The following is a 17765-nucleotide window of genomic DNA, read 5'->3' on the forward strand; positions in this document are numbered from 1 at the left end:
AGAAAAAGGTATTTGTCTGTCATTAATTTGTGCCAGTCCAGTTCTCCTTGAGTGACCCTGACTGGTTTAGTTGTGTGCCGCACGCAACACTTCTCTTGCCGAATTTTGCTGATTAAAATTTTGAATACTATATTGAATAGGAGAGATAAAGAGTGGACATCCTTGTCTTATACATGATTTTATAAGAAATGCTTCCAGTTTTTCCTCAACCAGTAGGACATTGGATATTGCTTTGCCATATATAGCCTTTATGGTGTTGAGGTAAACTCTTTGTTATGGGTTTTGTTGCTTTTTACATGAATGAATGCTGCATTTTGTTGAAGGTTCTTAAGCATCTACTGAGATGATCATGTAATTTTAGTTCTATTTATGTGGCGAATTACGTTTATTGATTTGCATTTGGTAAACCATCCTTGCATCTCTAGAATAAAACCAACTTGATCATGATATATAATCTTAATTATTATTATAAATTGTTAATATTTTAATAACTCTTCTATGTTCCTTAGAAATACTGGTTTGTAATTTTCTTTCCTGAATGTTTATCTGGTTTTGGCATTGTTAATATAGGCTTCATAGAAGAAATGTGGGAGTATTACCTTCTCACTTGTAGTTCATGAGATAACTTGAAAAGCACTAACATTCTTTATCTTTTTTTTTAAAGATCTGGCTATAGTCAGCTGGGAATGTATGCTCCCAGGTTTTTCCTTTATTGGAATGCTTTTTATTACTGCTTCAATTTCACTGCTTATTATTGATCTGCTTAGGCTTTTCTATATCCTGTTGGTTCAATTTATGTAGGGTGTATTTGTCCATTTCTTCTTGATTTTCCAACTTATTGGAATCTAAGTTTTCAATATACTTGCTAATGATCCTGTGGTTTTCAGAGATGCTATAGTGATATATCCTTTGCCTTAATTTTACTAATTTGCATACATATTTTTTCTCTTTTGGTTAATTTGCCTAAGGAATTCATTAATCTTGCATATCTTTTCAAAGAATCAATCTTTGCTTCATTTTTAAAATTCTAGTTTAATTTTTGCTTTCATTTTAGTTTTTTTCCTCCACTTCTTTTGGAATTGAATTAATCTTGTTTTTCTAGAGTCTCAAGATTCATATCTAATTTAATTCCATTACAATCTTATAAGATGCAGGAAAATTATATCAATGTTTTTGTATTTGCTGACTTGTTGTGACATAAAATATGGGCTATTTTGAAGGTTTCATGAACAGATAAGAAAAAAGTGATTTCAGCTGTTGTTAGATAAAATAAATTCTACAGATGTGTATTAGGCATATTTCATTTAAACCATTTTTTAAAATCTGAAAGGCCTTTATGAATTATATCCGAAAACCTCTATGGATGAGAAGATGCATTTAAATCACCCAGTGTTGTATGTGGGTCTATCTGGGTATTTATGTCAATGACTTTATGTAAACAGGTACAGAATTTTGTGGCATGGATATTTACTATTGTTATTTCTTCTTGTTGGAGTGTTCCCTTTATCATAATCAAGCGATCCTCTTTGTCTCTTCCAATTAACTTTGATTTGTAGTCTGCTTTCAGGGTAGCCACTCCTCTTGCTTTCAGGCGTCATTCACAAAGAATATCATTTGTCAATTTTCACTTTCAGCCTAGGATGTCTTTGCCTGTAACTGAAGTTTCTAGCAAACAGTTGTATTATTTTATTCTACTCTGCCAGTCTTTTAAAAGGAGAGTTATGATTTACACTGATATTTGAGATTTTTTATCTCCTGTCATTTTGATCATTTTATAATTTTTTAAAATATTTTTTAGTTGTAGATGGTCAAAATACCTTTATTTATTTTTATGTGGTGCTGAGGATCAAACCCAGGGCCTCCCATATGCTAGGTGAATGCTCTATTGGTCAGCCACAACCCCCAACCCACTTTATAATTTTTGACTCAGTCTGAGTACTCATTAATCTTCTCTTCAGATGATATTTGTCCATTTGTGAGCTATAGAGTTTGCTCTACGTAAGTATTTTCTGCAATGCTGTCTTAGTATCCATGAATTCTTTTTTTTTTTTTGTACTGGGAATTGAACCCAGAGACACTTAACCACTGAGCCATATCACCAGCTCTTTTTGTTTTATTTTGAGACAGGACCTTGCTAAATTGCTTAGGGCCTTGCTAAGGCTAGCTTTGGACTCCTGATTCTCCTCCCTCTGCCTCCTGAGTCGCTGGGATTTCAGATGTGTGCGACTGTGCCCAGCTCCATGAATTCTTTCAGTTTGTGTTTATCTTGAAAGCTATTTTTTATTACATTCTGAAGAACAACTTTTCTGGACACAGAAATGTTGGTTGGCAATTATTTACTTCCAGGGCTTGAAGTATCACTCTAAGCCCTCTTAGAGTTTAGAATTTCTGCTGTGAAATCAGAATTATGATTGTTTTACTTCTAAACATTAGCTGATTAATTTCAGTCTTTCAAAGTTTCCAATAGTTTAAAGTCCCAAAGTTTCTGATCATATTTCTTATTTTATTGTATTTATTGCCAGTGCTGAAGTTCATAGACCTCATTCTCAATAAATGAAAATCTTTCTACATGATCTAATCGCTTAGAGAGACTTTCAACCAACTCGATCAAGTCTACCATCTCCAACATTTCTATTTGGTCCTTTTTCAGAATCTCTCTTTATTAAAATGTTATTTCACCTCCTGTATTTTCTCTCTTTCATTCCTTAGGTCTTCTTGTAGTTCACTGATATTTAACCATCAACTTTTAAATGATCTGTCCAGGATTTCATCCACTTCCATACCAAAAGATCGATTCTGTTATTGGGATATTAGAAACTGAACATTGTCATGTTTCTTTGCTTTCTCATGTTACCTGCTTTTCTATATTGAGATTTGTCATATGCTGGAATGGATCTCTCTCCCATTGCTACTGGGAAGATTCTTCAGTTCACTGTTTTCACTTTATTATAGGTCGCAAGCCAGAGGTCTATCTCTGTGTCAAAGGATCCACTCAATGTGTCACCATGCTTTGATCAATCTTTTATGCCACTCTGTAGGGAGAAGATGATCCCCTGTGAATACTTGAATAATCATAAAAACTTATTAAAAATGTTTTTCTATAACTCCAGTAGTTCAGAAGTGAAAAGAAGGAACAATACCTTAGTGTAGGTTAATGAAATAGTTTTAAAGAAAGTGGAATTAATATTACACTAGATAGGGTATTTAAAAAAATAAGAAAGAAGAGGCATAAGGAGGAAAAATATAAGTAGGTGGAGAGAAGACAGGTGGAAAACAAAAAAGTGAGTAGAAAAAAAAAAGGATGGGAGTTAAGAAAAAGATGAAATGTATAAAAAGAACATTAACACAAAGAAATGGACAAAATAACAACAACAAAACTCTAACAAAAACAAAGTAAACAAGTCAGCAAACAAAACTAAAAGAACAAATTAAGTGAAAAAAGAAACAAAAAAGCACAAGAATCTGAAAAGAAAATCTAAAAACCAACCAAAAACAAAACAGGGAAACAGGTCGAGGGTAGGCAAAGAAAGGGAAAAGTGATGAGACAGAGATAGAAAAGACAGCAAGTACAGAAAGGAGCAATAATAAAAACAGAATGATTAAGCCCACTAAATACACTACATCTCTCTCTCTCTCTCTCTGTCTTTATCTCTCTTGCACACACAGCTAGGCATGGTGGCTCTTTCCTGCAGCTCCAATCACTTGGAAAACTAAGGTGAAAGGAATGAAAGTCCAAGGGCCACCTTGGCATATGCTGGAATGGATCTCTCTCCATTGCTACTGGGAGAACCTATCTTCCAATTTTTTAGTTGAGAATTTCCCTACATATGCACTCTTATTTAACAGTCTTCATTTTAGAGAACCTATCTTAAAACAAAAAGTGCTGGGGAAGAATTTTCAGTGCCAGAGCTCCTCTGAGTTCAATCCCTTCACCAAAACAACAACAATGAAAACAGCACCAAAAAACAAACAAACAACAACAACAAAACCACAAAATAAAACCATCCTACAGGGAGAGGCAAAAGAAATAGCAGGCATAGATATACAAGAGGGTCAGAATATAACCAGAGAGAATAGTAGTTTAATATCTCCGATTAACACATTATAACATTAAAGATAAAAAATGTATAAAATCAAATTAAGAAAATGCAGTATCAAAGAGTCAACAATTTTTGAAGTATCTCAAATGGAGGGAATTCTTACTGGAGATTCCTTCTTTGGATTACCCCACATGATTGGCAGTCATTTATTCAAGCCTTGATTGCATAGTCTGTATGTCTGGACATGGAGGCAGCAACCATATCAGCCAGCTCCCCTTAACCTGTCTTGATCAGTTGTCCTCTTAAGCTTCCAAACACTCAGGTTCATTTGCCTTTCCATCCTGACTTCTACCTGTCCAACCTGGTGTAAACACTTGGAGTTCCAGTGTTTCCACAGCATTTCAAGTTGCATGAAAGCTTTTAAGAGGGTCTGAGGGATTTACCCAAGCGTCTTCAGTCCTATTGCCTGCTTTTACCCCAGCTGAGAGAGCAACTTTGTGTTCTGTGGGAAACGCTGTATCCATAAAGCTAAACACAAATACCTCACCTTTCTTTTGGTTAGCAGGCAACTCTAAGAATAAAAGCACCACACAATGAATCACACCAATTGGGCTAGATGTGTGTGCACTTATGCTCAAGGGGTTAGTAACAATTATCTTGTCTGCCCATCTCCTGCTCAGCCAGAGTATCTCTGAGAGCACTGTCCACTGATTCTGTGGTTGAAGTGAATGCCTTACACTTCTTCAGGGCAGTGGGGAAGGGTCTGAAATTCCCTGCACCGAATCTCTAAAATGAAAACTGTTAAATAAGAGTGCATATGTAGGGAAATTCTCAACTAAAAAATTGGAAGATGGAAAGATTTCCCATGCTCCTGGATGGGCAGAATTAATATTGGCAAAATGACCATACTATGAAAACTTAAACAGATTTAATGCAATTACTATTAAAATCCCAATGACATTGTTCACAGAACTAGAAAAAGGAATCATGAAATTCATATGAAAAAATAAAGAGACCCAGAATAGCCAAAGCAATATTTAGCAAGAAGGGTGAAGCAAGAGGCATCATAATACCAGACCTTAAACTATACTACAGAGGTACAATAACAAAAACCAAATGGTATGGGTACCAAAAAAGAAATATAGACCAATGGTACAAAATAGAAGACACAGAGACAAACCTACATAAATACAGTTCTCTCATTCTAGACAAAGGTGCCAAAAATATACATTGGAGAAAAGACAGCTTATTCAAAAAATAGTGCTGGGAAAATTGAAAATTCATATGTAACAAAATGAAATTAGTCCTCTACTCTCACCCTGCACAAAACTCAACTAAAGGTGGATCAAAGACTTAGGCACTAGAACAGAGACCCTGCACCTAAGAAAAGTAAAAGTAGGCCCAAATCTTCATTATGTTGGCTTAGGGCCTGACTTCCTTAACAAGACTTCTGAAATGCAAGAAATAAAATCAAATATCAATAAATGGGGTTGATTCAAACTAAAAAGCATCTTCTTGGCAAAGGAAATAATCAATAACATGAAGAAAGCACCTACAGAATGGGAGAAAATCTTTACTACACACATCTCAAACACAGCACTAATCTCCAGAATATATAAAGAACTCAAAAAACTTAATACCAAAAAAACAAAACAAAACAAAACAAACAAACAAAAAACAAACCCACAATAAAAAACCAAATAACCCAGTCAATAAATAGGCTAAGGAACTAAACAGACACTTCATAGAAGAAATACAATCAATCAACAAACATGAAAAAAATGTTCATTATCTCTAGCAATTAAAGAAATAAAAATCAAAATTACTCTAAGATTTCACATCACTCAAGTCTAAATGGCAATCATCAAGAATACAAGCAATAATAAGTGTTGGTGAGGATGTGGGGAAAAAGGGACACTAATACATTGCTGGTATGACTGCAACCACTATGGAAAGCAGTATGGAGATTTCTCAGAAAACTTGGAATGGAACCACCAAGTTATCCCACTCCTCAGTTTATACTAGAAAAACTTAAAATCAGCATACTATACTGACACAGCCACATCAATGTTTATAGCAGCTCAATTCACAATAGCTAAACTATGGAATCAAATTAGATGCCCTTCAACAAATAAATGGATAAAGAAAATGTGGCACATATACACAATGGAATATTACTCACCTTTAAAGAATGAAATTATGGCATTTGCAGGTAAATGGACAGAAGTAGAGAGTATCATGCTAAGTGAATTAAGACAATCCCCCCCAAAACCGAAGGCCAAATGTTTTCTGATAGGTGGATGCTAATCCATAGTGTGTGTGTGTGTGTGGGGCGGGGGTTTGAGGGAGGGGCAGGGTGGGTAGGAAAAATGAAGGAACTTTGGATTGTGCAGAGGGGAGTGAGGGGAGAGGGATGGCAGTGGGGATGGGAAGGATGGTAGAATGAAACAGACATTATTGCCCTATAATAACACATAAGATCACACTACTGGTGTGACTCAGCACCTCATACAGCCAGAGAAATTAGAAGTTATGCTCCATTTGTCTACAATGTGTCAAAATGCATTCTATGTCATGTATAACTAATTAAAATAAAAAAATGGGAAGACTACTGCTAGAAAATACTAAAATATTATCAAGCAGTAATAATAAAAAATTGGAAAGATTAAAAAATTATAAGTGAAAAAATTCATACAAAAAATACAGCATAAGCAAAAAAAATCGTCAACTGAGTGGGAAAATGTATTTGCAACTTTTACTATAAACAAATGGAAAATTTACAATCTAAAGTTTGCTTCCAATCCAGTAGGAAAAAATAACTGGAGAAAATTTGGAAAGTAATTGAGATAGCTTTATATAAACTATTAATATAGCTTGATAGAAAAGGAAACAGAGTTTCTCTTTATATTTACGTTTTTATATATATGGCAGCTAAGAAAATGCTGGATCACAATGCAATGAGGAAACAAGGGAATAACCATTAATGGTGGGATGTTAAAAATGCATACACATCAAGTAATTCTATTTCAAATGACATTTGTTTAAGGATATTAACTACAATATCTTCATAACAACAAAAAATAATTTAGGGTTCATTAATTTGGGTTAAACAAACTTATGAAACTGTCAGAAACTGATCAAGTTCTACGTGTACTGCTATTCTGGAAAAATTCCCAAGATATGCCAATTTTAACAAATGGGTGTTATGTGTTCACTCTTATAGTATTGTGCAGAATAATTACCACTGCCTTAAAAATCCCCTTTGATCTAACTCTTCACTTCATTCCCCACCAGTTTAAACACTATCTTAGTTTTGACTTTTTCAGGTCATATAATTGGAATCATATAATACTTAACGATTAGGGATGTACATTTTATGTCATCAAAGAGCGCTTATTTTTAGCACTGAACAATCTTCTATTGTGTGCTACAATAAGTTATCCATTAAATCATACTTGGTTTTATATAATTATTTGTTACACATTATGGAATTCAGATTGATATTACTTGGTTGGTCTGATATTGATATTCTAGGATCTTTTTGTGGTTTTGGTATTTGGGCAATGCTGGCCTCAGAATGAAAGGAAGCAACATTTCTACTTTCTTTTTTTCCTTAAATGTTTGCCTTAACACCAGTGAAAGTGTGTGCCTGATGCTTTCTTTTTTAAATTTATCTTTTAACTGATACATTAAAACAAAAATTATACATATTAATGTGGTAAGGTCATGTTTCAACACATGTATATACTTTGTAATGCTTATTAAGTCAGTTAAGCAAACTCTCTTCAAACGTTTATAATTTATGGTGAAATTTTTCAAAATTCTTTCTTCTAGCTGTATATTACTGTTACCTAAAGTCACCTTACTGTGAAATAGCACACCAGAACTTTTTGATTCTAACCAACTCTAACCTAATTGCCACTGATCAATCTTTCCACATCCTTCCTCTTGTGTACTCGTTTTGGAAGGCTACTGATTGAGCAGTTCTTTGATAGATATGGGCTTTTCATATCATCTATTGCTGCTTGTATGTATCTTGGTAGTCTGTGCATCAAGATACTGGTCATTTCATCTAAGTTACCAAGTCTGTGGGCAGAGTTGCATTGAATAATAATAATCCTTTATTATTATTTTCATATCATGGGATCAGTACTAACGGCCACATTCATTTAGTGGATATGTGCGATTAGGCTGTAACCTTTACAAGTTCTTTTATTTATTTATTTAAAACAAATCTCCTTCAGTGAGACTTGAAGGCTAGAATTGGGTAATTTGCCCTCTGCTCCTCTGATAAGGCAGTTCTTTTCCTTGTTAGGTAGACATACTACAAAAAGCCTGTAGAATGTTCTGGGTAAATTTCATTACTCTCTTTGCTCCAACTTGGGTTAAAAACGAAGGAAATTTTGTGTGATGACCTTGAGGAACCTGGTGGAGCTGTCAGGAGAAAAGCCTGAGCAAGTATCAAGTTAGAGTGAGAACTTATTACAAACTTCCAACAGCATTTCAATTTTTCTATTCAATATCCTGTTCTGATATTTCCTTGGTCCTTTTCATGCAAATGCCCAAATGCTGTGTATTGACAGAAGACAAGCCAAGTCTGGCAAATTCCTAAAGTTCTCAGTGATTACTCTGTCTTTCCTACCTGCATTCATTACTCTTCCTATCAGTTGGGTGGCCAATTTGAATTCAAAACTGCCTCCTTTCTTTGTTATAAGTTTCCTGAAGTGAGCTTGGGAAGGTACTACCTCACAGTACATTAGCCAGCAGGAACCCCATGGGTTTGTTTCAAGTCCTCAGATCCACAAAAATTCTAATGACCTGGACCAGTTACATAACTCTTCCACAATGAAACCCAGGATAGCTGATATGTTAGTGTTTTTGCTCCCTGTGGGACATTTTACTATTGGCTTGATGGGTTTAGGACACTGGGCATTTTTTTTTTTTTTTGAATTTGTGGAACTTCCAAACTAGCTAGTTGAACCATATAATCATTGCTGCCTTGCTACCTTGAGACCTTGGGGAAAATATGTATTTTCATGGTGTTCTAGCTGAGTGTCATAGTTGCCTATGGTCCTCCAAAGGAAGGCTGATTGGAAAGGTCCTATAGGTCTAGCTAGTTCAGGTTCTAGCAATTTATCAATGTTACTATTAAAGTGTTCCTATCAATGTTTCAATACATTTATATATGTATGTATGCACCTATGCATATTTATGTATTAATCTATCTCTATAGTTTTCAGGATGGAGGTTTATCTGTAACTTGAATTATCTGATGGATGTAAGAAAAACAATAATTTTTTTTTTCATTTTCTTCAGCTATCTTCTTGTTGTGAGGGTGAAAGACAAGTTCTCTGTATGTCAGGTAGAAATTGGAAGTAAGGATCCTTTCTAAATTTTGAATTTGGCATCATTTACTTATATTCAATCCCTTATTATCCTTCAATTCCCCAAACAGAAAATCTCATTTATAACTTACATAAAGTTAAGGTGATACTATTGCCCATATAAAAGGACGGATATAAAAGGACATAAAAAACCAAATTTAACCATATGTAATAATCAATGAACTAACCCTAGAAAGAAACACAGACTGAAATCAGCACAATGATCTAAAGTTAAATATACATCTAAAAGACCTAGCAAATCAGATATTATACTACTTGGATCAACCTACAATAGTAATACCAAAGTCTCTTACTAGCTCAAAGATAGTAGCAATTCAACTGATGGCTTCAGTCTAATAATCTCCTGGGTATTTGCATAAAATGCCATTCAGACTACATGGTTCAAGGTGACCTTGCTTACCATTCTCTTCAGTGTTTTAATACAGCAAGCCCCAAATATGTATTACTAATTTATTGTTCTTCTTTGTCATATTTCAATTTTCTAATACTCGTATAACTCTTTCTTTATATTATAACCAAAGATTTATATTTTTCACTATTTTTGTAAAAATCATATGTAAGTCTTTACTTTGGGTACACAGAAATAAACATTTATGGACTTTTTAAAAGAAGCTAAAAATGACAAAATAGGTAAACTAATTTATATTAAGTTGAAAATTAATGAGGCTATTACACATATGTAGCTTAAGTAGTTAAGTATAATTTAAAAACTGGTTTGTTCTTAGGGTTCATAAATCTGTCAAGAGATAGAAATACAATGAGATCCAAATCTGAAATATATTGTTTTGTTATTAAAATATGGCAAACTATGTCTAGGCTTTCTATACATAATCACTTCTAGGAAGTTGAAAAAATCATGATGTGTAACTTCAGGACAAATTTTACAGGCACCCATTAATTGGAAAATACTGTGACATTCAAGGGAAGGCAGATTTAAAAATCCTCTCTCCTAGCTATTTTGAAATACAAAAGTAATTGCTGTCAACCACAAAGACAAAAATATTTACTTCTTAAAAATAGCTATTTAAAAGAAATAAATTATATTGAAGTGCAATCCAGACTAGTAGTCAATAAAACTGTCATTCTAGTTGTAGACAAACATGATATATAAAGTTTTATATTCCATTTCCCTTCAAGGAAGATAAACACTAATTGATAATCTAATTAAAACCCATAAAGTTCATTTCTGTGTTATTTTTCTAATAAGTGCATATTATTCTCATTTCATAGAATACTAAAATGGGTTAAATACAACTTTCTTTGCATAAAACCAAAAGTCAAATTATATATAGTCAGAAAATCAAAACCTGGCTTTAAAAAGTTAAGTCAACATTTATTATAAAATCTAAGAATACCAATAAAGTTAATCATAATTTCATTATTTGGAACCTATCACTGTTCAGTTCTCATTATACATTCATAAATACATATATACACACACATATCTTAAAGAGAGACATGTAAATCTTGTTTTTTTTTTGAGTTTGGTTTATTGCTTTTTCTACTTCACAAACTGAAATCAATTTCTATGTACTTTAAATATATTTCAAAATCTGGATGTATTTTATACTGATTAACCAATCTCCTACAATTTATAGTCAATAGTATATAGGACAGTTTCCAAATTTCATGCGAAATTAATGTTGTACACAACTACTAATGTACCTAAATCCATCCTTATTTCCTTAGGATATATTCCCAGAAGTAAAATTGCCCAAAAAACTCATCTTAATTTTTTTTGGGGGGGTGGTGATAAGAGAGATGGAACCCATGGTCCCAAGCATGCTAGGTAAGCACTCTCCTACTGAACTACATTCCCAGCCATTTTAATTTTTGAGACAGGTCTCACTCAGTTGCTCAGGCTGGCTAGAACTCCACTGGCTGGGATTTCAGGAATGGGCCACCATGCCCAACTATACCTTTGGGGAATTTTCAATCGAATTGGTTGGTCTATGTTTTGAATCATGGGTCATTCTTCCTGAGAATATCACAGAACTTTAAATATCTTATTCTAAACTAAGAAACCTAGGCTGTTTTTAGAATCCTTTCAGTTCTAAAATGTTGATTAACTGTATTACACAAATCACTAGGTAGGAATTCATATTACAATTCGTGAGCAAATAAAATCTCTACTTAATTGAGCATGAACAATGCTATTTTTTGCTAGCACTAATAATAAGATTTTGATAAAAGGATAAGGATAAGTTTGATAAAAGGATAAGGCCAGATACTCTTACTAAAGCACTTTATTTTTTTGTTAAGTGAAACAAAAATACAACTCTCAAAATAACTGAAGATAATATAATGGAAAGGCAAACTCATTCACTACCAAATCGTTGCCAAATGCTCTGCTTCTTACTGGAAAATTAGTTTTAAATATAATAAAACCAAAATCTTGGCTATTCTTAATCACTTTGAAACTGCCATTCTCTTGTTAGATTTTTTTGTAGGTATACTAGGATTAGCCATTTTCAAGATTCTAAGAGTATAGAAACAGTAGGTCCTTGAAAAAAAAATACAGCTAATATAGAGGAAAAATGCTTGCTTCTCTTCATAATGAATGACTTCTATGAAGAAATATTTGTAGCTCAATAAGCAAAAAAAGAATTAGGACAGCATATATTCATGGGATATGATAATTAAATTTTCTCTAGTGTATTTAGGAAATGCTTAGATGAAAACACGTAGAAACAAAATAGGCCACCCAGTCTTTGAATACCAACAAGAAAGTCATTTTTGATACAAAATGCTTAACAGTTAAGACCGTATAAAATTTCAATGTGATTTGCATATTCAAAAGAACCCCTTTATTTATACACTACAACTAAGTACTTATCAGGATCATTATGTACATTATTTTAAAAAAGCAAAACATCTGCCTATTTTGTTTTAAAATTATCTTGAATGCTAGCTCAGTGAAGGCTAGAAATGTATAATTATGTTCTTAATCCAAAAGACATATTCACTGAGGATAATAAACATTTAATACTTATCAGTGATCACTGATAGAGCCCAGGAAAGTGATGACCCAAACATTCGTAATAAGAAAGTATTAAGAGACAGAAAGTGATGAAGAATATTGAATTGACTTACCTTAAGCTCTGAAGTATGGATTTTCTTCTTCAGAAAAATCAAAAGTAGGTTAAGATTATATTTTTAACAAGTCTATTAAAAATATACATATAGAGTACAATAAGTCTCCTCATTATCTACAGAGGTTATGTTCCAAGATACTCAATGCCTGAAACCTAGTACCAATTTTTATAATATATTCTTTCCAATAATACATATTTACAAATAGATATATAAATTAGGTACAGATTAACAATAGTTAATTAAAAAAACAATTATACAATATACTGTAGTAAAAGTTATTGAAATGTGCTTTTTCTGTCAAAATTTTATTGCACTTGTGTGTGTGTGTGTGTGTGTGTGTGTGTGTGTGAGAGAGAGAGAGATTAGGTAAGATGATACTAAAAGATGCACTTAACTGATTTCTCTCCAGAATATCCAAATTGTCAGCAGTGCTACACTTGTGGTTTGGGCTATTAGTAAGTACTGTAAAATAAGAATTACTTAAACACAAGCACTCACTACAATACCTCAGCAGTTAATTTGATAACTGTAATGACTACTAAATGACTATGAGTAGGTAACACATAAAGCATAGACACTGTATAGAGATGATTTATGTCTCAAAATAGAGTTGAATGATTCCATCATAGTACTACTAAGTATGATAAATAATTTAAAGCTTATGAATTGTTATTTTTGGACCAAGATTACCCATGATAACTGAAAACGAAGAAAGTAAACTCACAGATAAAGTGGGAATACTTCATTTGCCTATCCAGGTCTATTTAGGTCTTTAAGAATAGGCAAATTGAATTCTTTAAATAAACACATACTTTCTTTTTTTTTTATTGGATGTTCACAACATTACAAAGCTCTTGACATATCATATTTCATACATTAGATTGAAGTGGGTTATGAACTCCCATTTTTACCCCAAATACAGATTGCAGAATCACATCGGTTACACATCACATTTTTACATATGGCCATATTAGTGACTGTTGTATTCTGCTACCTTTCCTATCCTCTACTATCCCCTCTCCCCTCCCCTCCCCTCCCATCTTCTCTCTCTACCCCATCTACTGTAATTCATTTCCCTCCATGTTTGTTATCCCATTCCCCTCATAACCTCTTATATGTAATTTTGTATAACAATGAGGGTCTCCCTCCATTTCCATGTGATTTCCCTTTTTTTCTCCCTTTCCCTCCCGCCTCATGTCTCTGTTTAATGTTAATCTTTTCTTCCTGCTCTTCCTCCCTGTTCTGTTCTTAGTTGCTCTCATTATATCAAAAAAGACATTTGGTATTTGTTTTTTAGGGATTGGCTAGCTTCACTAAGCATAATCTGCTCTAGTGCCATCCATTTCCCTGCAAATTCCGTGATTTTGTCATTTTTTAGTGCTGCGTAATACTCCATGGTGTATAAATGCCACATTTTTTTATCCATTCATCTATTGAAGGGCATCTGGGTTGATTCCACAGTCTAGCAATTGTGAATTGTGCAGTATCCTTGTAGTGTGCTCTTTTAAGGTCTTCAGGAAATAGTCCGAGAAGGGCAAGAGCTGGGTCAAATGGTGGTTCCATTCCCAGCTTTCCCAGGAATCTCCATACTGCTTTCCAAATTGGCCGCACCCGTTTGCAGTCCCACCAGCAGTGTACAAGAGTACCCTTTTCCCCACATCCTCGCCAGCACTCGTTGTTGTTTGACTTCATCATGGCTGCCAATCTTACTGGAGTGAGATGGTATCTTAGGGTGGTTTTGATTTGCATTTCTCTGACTGCTAGAGATGGTGAGCATTTTTTCATGTACTTGTTGATTGATTGTATGTCCTCCTCTGTGAAGTGTTTGTTCATGTCCTAGGCCCATTTGTTGATTGGGTTGTTTGTTTTCTTATTGTCTAATTTTTTGAGTTCTTTGTATACTCTGGATATTAGGGCTCTATCTGAAGTGTGAGGAGTAAAAATTTGTTCCCAGGATGTAGGCTCCCTATTTACCTCTCTTATTGTTTCTCTTGCTGAGAAAAAACTTTTTAGTTTAAGAAAGTCCCATTTGTTGATTCTTGTTATTAACTCTTGTGCTATGGGTGTCCTATTAAGGAATTTGGAGCCCGACCCCACAATATGTAGATCGGAGCCAACTTTTTCTTCTATCAGACGGAGAGTCTCTGATTTGATATCAAGCTCCTTGATCCATTTTGAGTTAACTTTTGTGCATGGCGAGAGAAGGGATTCAGTTTCATTTTGTTGCATATGGATTTCCAATTTTCCCAGCACCATTTGTTGAAGATGCTATCCTTCCTCCATTGCATGTTTTTAGCTCCTTTATCAAATATAAGATAGTTGTAACTTTGTGGATTAGTCTCTGTGTCCTCTATTCTGTACCATTGGTCCACCCGCCTGTTCTGGTACCAGTACCATGCTGTTTTTATTACTATTGCTCTGTAATATAGTTTGAAATCTGGTATCGCTATACCACCTGATTCACACTTCCTGCTTAGAATTGTTTTTGCTATTCTGGGTCTTTTATTTTTCCATATGAATTTCACGATTGCTTTATCTATTTCTACAAGAAATGCCATTGGGATTTTGATTGGCATTGCATTAAACCTATAGAGAACTTTTGGTAATATCGCCATTTTGATGATGTTAGTTCTGCCTATCCATGAACAAGGTATATTTTTCCATCTTCTAAGATCCTCTTCTATTTCTTTCTTTAGGTAAACACATACTTTCTAAAATCAGGTTAGAGCTTCACTGTCCAGTAGAATGGTCAATAAAATAAAATTAAATAAAAAATCCAATGCATTAGTTGCACTGGCTACATTTGAAGTACTAAAGAGCCATAAGTGATTAATAGTTATGGTAATGGACAGCACAGGTAAAGGATACTACTATCATCACAGAAAATTCTATATGGCAGAACTGGGCTAGGCGATGCCTAGAGATGCTTAAAAAATTTTTTTTGGGAGGTGGGTACTGGAGATTGAGCTAATGGATGCTTAACCACTGAGCAACATCCCTAGCCTTTTTATTTTTTATTTTGAGACAGGGCCTCGCTAAGTTATTTAGGGCATTGCTATATTACTAAGTCTGGCTTTGAACTTGTAATCCTGCTGCTTAAGCCTCTCGAGTCACTGGGATTACAGGCGTGTGCTACTGTGCCCAATCAAGAAATGCTTAAAATTATAAAAATATGATTTTCCTTACTTTTTAGTTATTCAAATATTTATTTTTTAACTTTTAGTTTTCACTTTGTAAAAATGTTCATTCTTCAGTTACATCTATCCATTTGTAGAATTTCTCACATTAAAATATACACATAATTGCAAGAGACTGAACCTCAGTAATTTAAAATGTCTTACTCTGCACAATACTTTTAAAAACAATTTGCAGAACTGAACAAAATGTAGATAAATATAATAAAAGTAGTGTAGATTTATATTCCTTAATGCAATAAAATGCAAAAATGTATTTAACTTTTAAACATAAATTCAGAAAATTAGGGTTGAAAAACAGAAGTGCAGCTAAATTCACCTGAAACAAATAGAGATATAGTGAAAAGAGCAAATTAATAGCTATAATGGTATATCAATAAAATCAAACAAAAATACTAAAATGTTCCTTTGAACAAAATAATATTTAATCTATACTTTTAAAATTAAATGGCACAGAGGTTTTCAAGATGGAGGCATAGAAATTGCTTGGCTGAGTGCTCCATGGCATAAAAACAACAAAGCAGATATGTAGCTTCTCCACAAATGAGGTATTGAAAACCTTTAGGGACACTAAAGTCCACAAGGTAGAAACTCTACTGCTTCAGATCCATGCTGTTAGATGGGTAGACATACAAACAGCATGAAAAAGCAAACTAACTAACTGCCCCAAACAAACCAAGATACTCTAATAGTAGAATCCATTGATACCACAGTGGAAAAAAAATGTCAGAGAAGAAGTCTAGAATGTACATAGTTAAACTGATCTGTGAGGTAAAGGATGGTACAAGGAGTGAAATCAGAGAGAAAATACAGGGAGTAAAAGATTATGTCAATAAAGAGGCAGAGATTCTGAAGAAAAAGAAAACAAAAAAACCAAGCAGAAATCCTCAAAATACAGGAATCAATAATCCAAATTAAAAACTCAAATGAAAGCATCATCAACAGACTAGAATATTTGGAAGACAGAGTGTCATGCAATGAAGACAAAATATATATTTTGAAAACAAAGTTGAACGTGGAGACTATGAACATAACTTTCAAGAAATAGGGGAAAACCTGAAAAAACCAAATTCAAGATTTATTGGGATAGATGAAGGCTTGGAGATACAAATGAAAGGAACACACAATCTTTTCAATGAAATAATAACTGATAATTTCACAAACCTAAATAATGAAATGTAAAATCAAATACAGAAGGCTTAAAAGACCCCAAATATACAAAATTAAAACAGATTGACACCAAGGCACATTATTATGAAACATTCAGAATATGGACAGAATTTTACAGGCTTCCAGAGAAAAACGACAGATAATATTTAGAGGGAATCAACCCAGACCCCCAAAACTAGGAGGTCTTGAAATAATATATTCCAAGCTCTGAAAGAAAATGAATACCAGTCAAGAATACTATACCCAGCAAAATTAAGCTTCAGAATTGATAAAATAAAAACATTCTATGATAAACAGAGTTAAAAGAATTCACAACTAGAAAGTCTGCACTACAAAACATACTCAATAAAATATTTCATACATGAAATGTAACAGTGAAAAACAACAAAGGGAGGAAGTACATTAAAAAAATAGCGAACCAACAGAGAAACCAATTCAAATTAAAAACCAGAAATAAATCACAATGACAGGGAATAAAAATCATCTCTCAATAATAACAATAAATGTAAGTGGCCTAAATTCATCAATCACAAGACATAATGGGCCAGTTTGGATGAAAAAACTGGACCCAACAATATGCTGTCTACAAAAGACTCATTTCATAGGCAAAGATATCCAGTAAAACCATGGGGAAAAACATATTCACACGGAGCTCATCAACAAGCAGGGGTTTCCATTGTCATATCAGATAAAGTAGACTTCATGCCAAACTTAATAAGAAGGGATAAAGGACATTTCATATTGCTTAATGGAATAATACATTAACAAGACATAACAATTGTAAATATTTATGACCCAAACAATAAAGAATCTATGTACATCAAACAAACCCTTCTCGACTTCAAGAATCAAATAGACCA

This window comes from Spermophilus citellus, assembly GCF_964194105.1.
Source record: "Spermophilus citellus genome assembly, chromosome: 7".
Classification (NCBI taxonomy): Eukaryota; Metazoa; Chordata; class Mammalia; order Rodentia; family Sciuridae; genus Spermophilus; species Spermophilus citellus.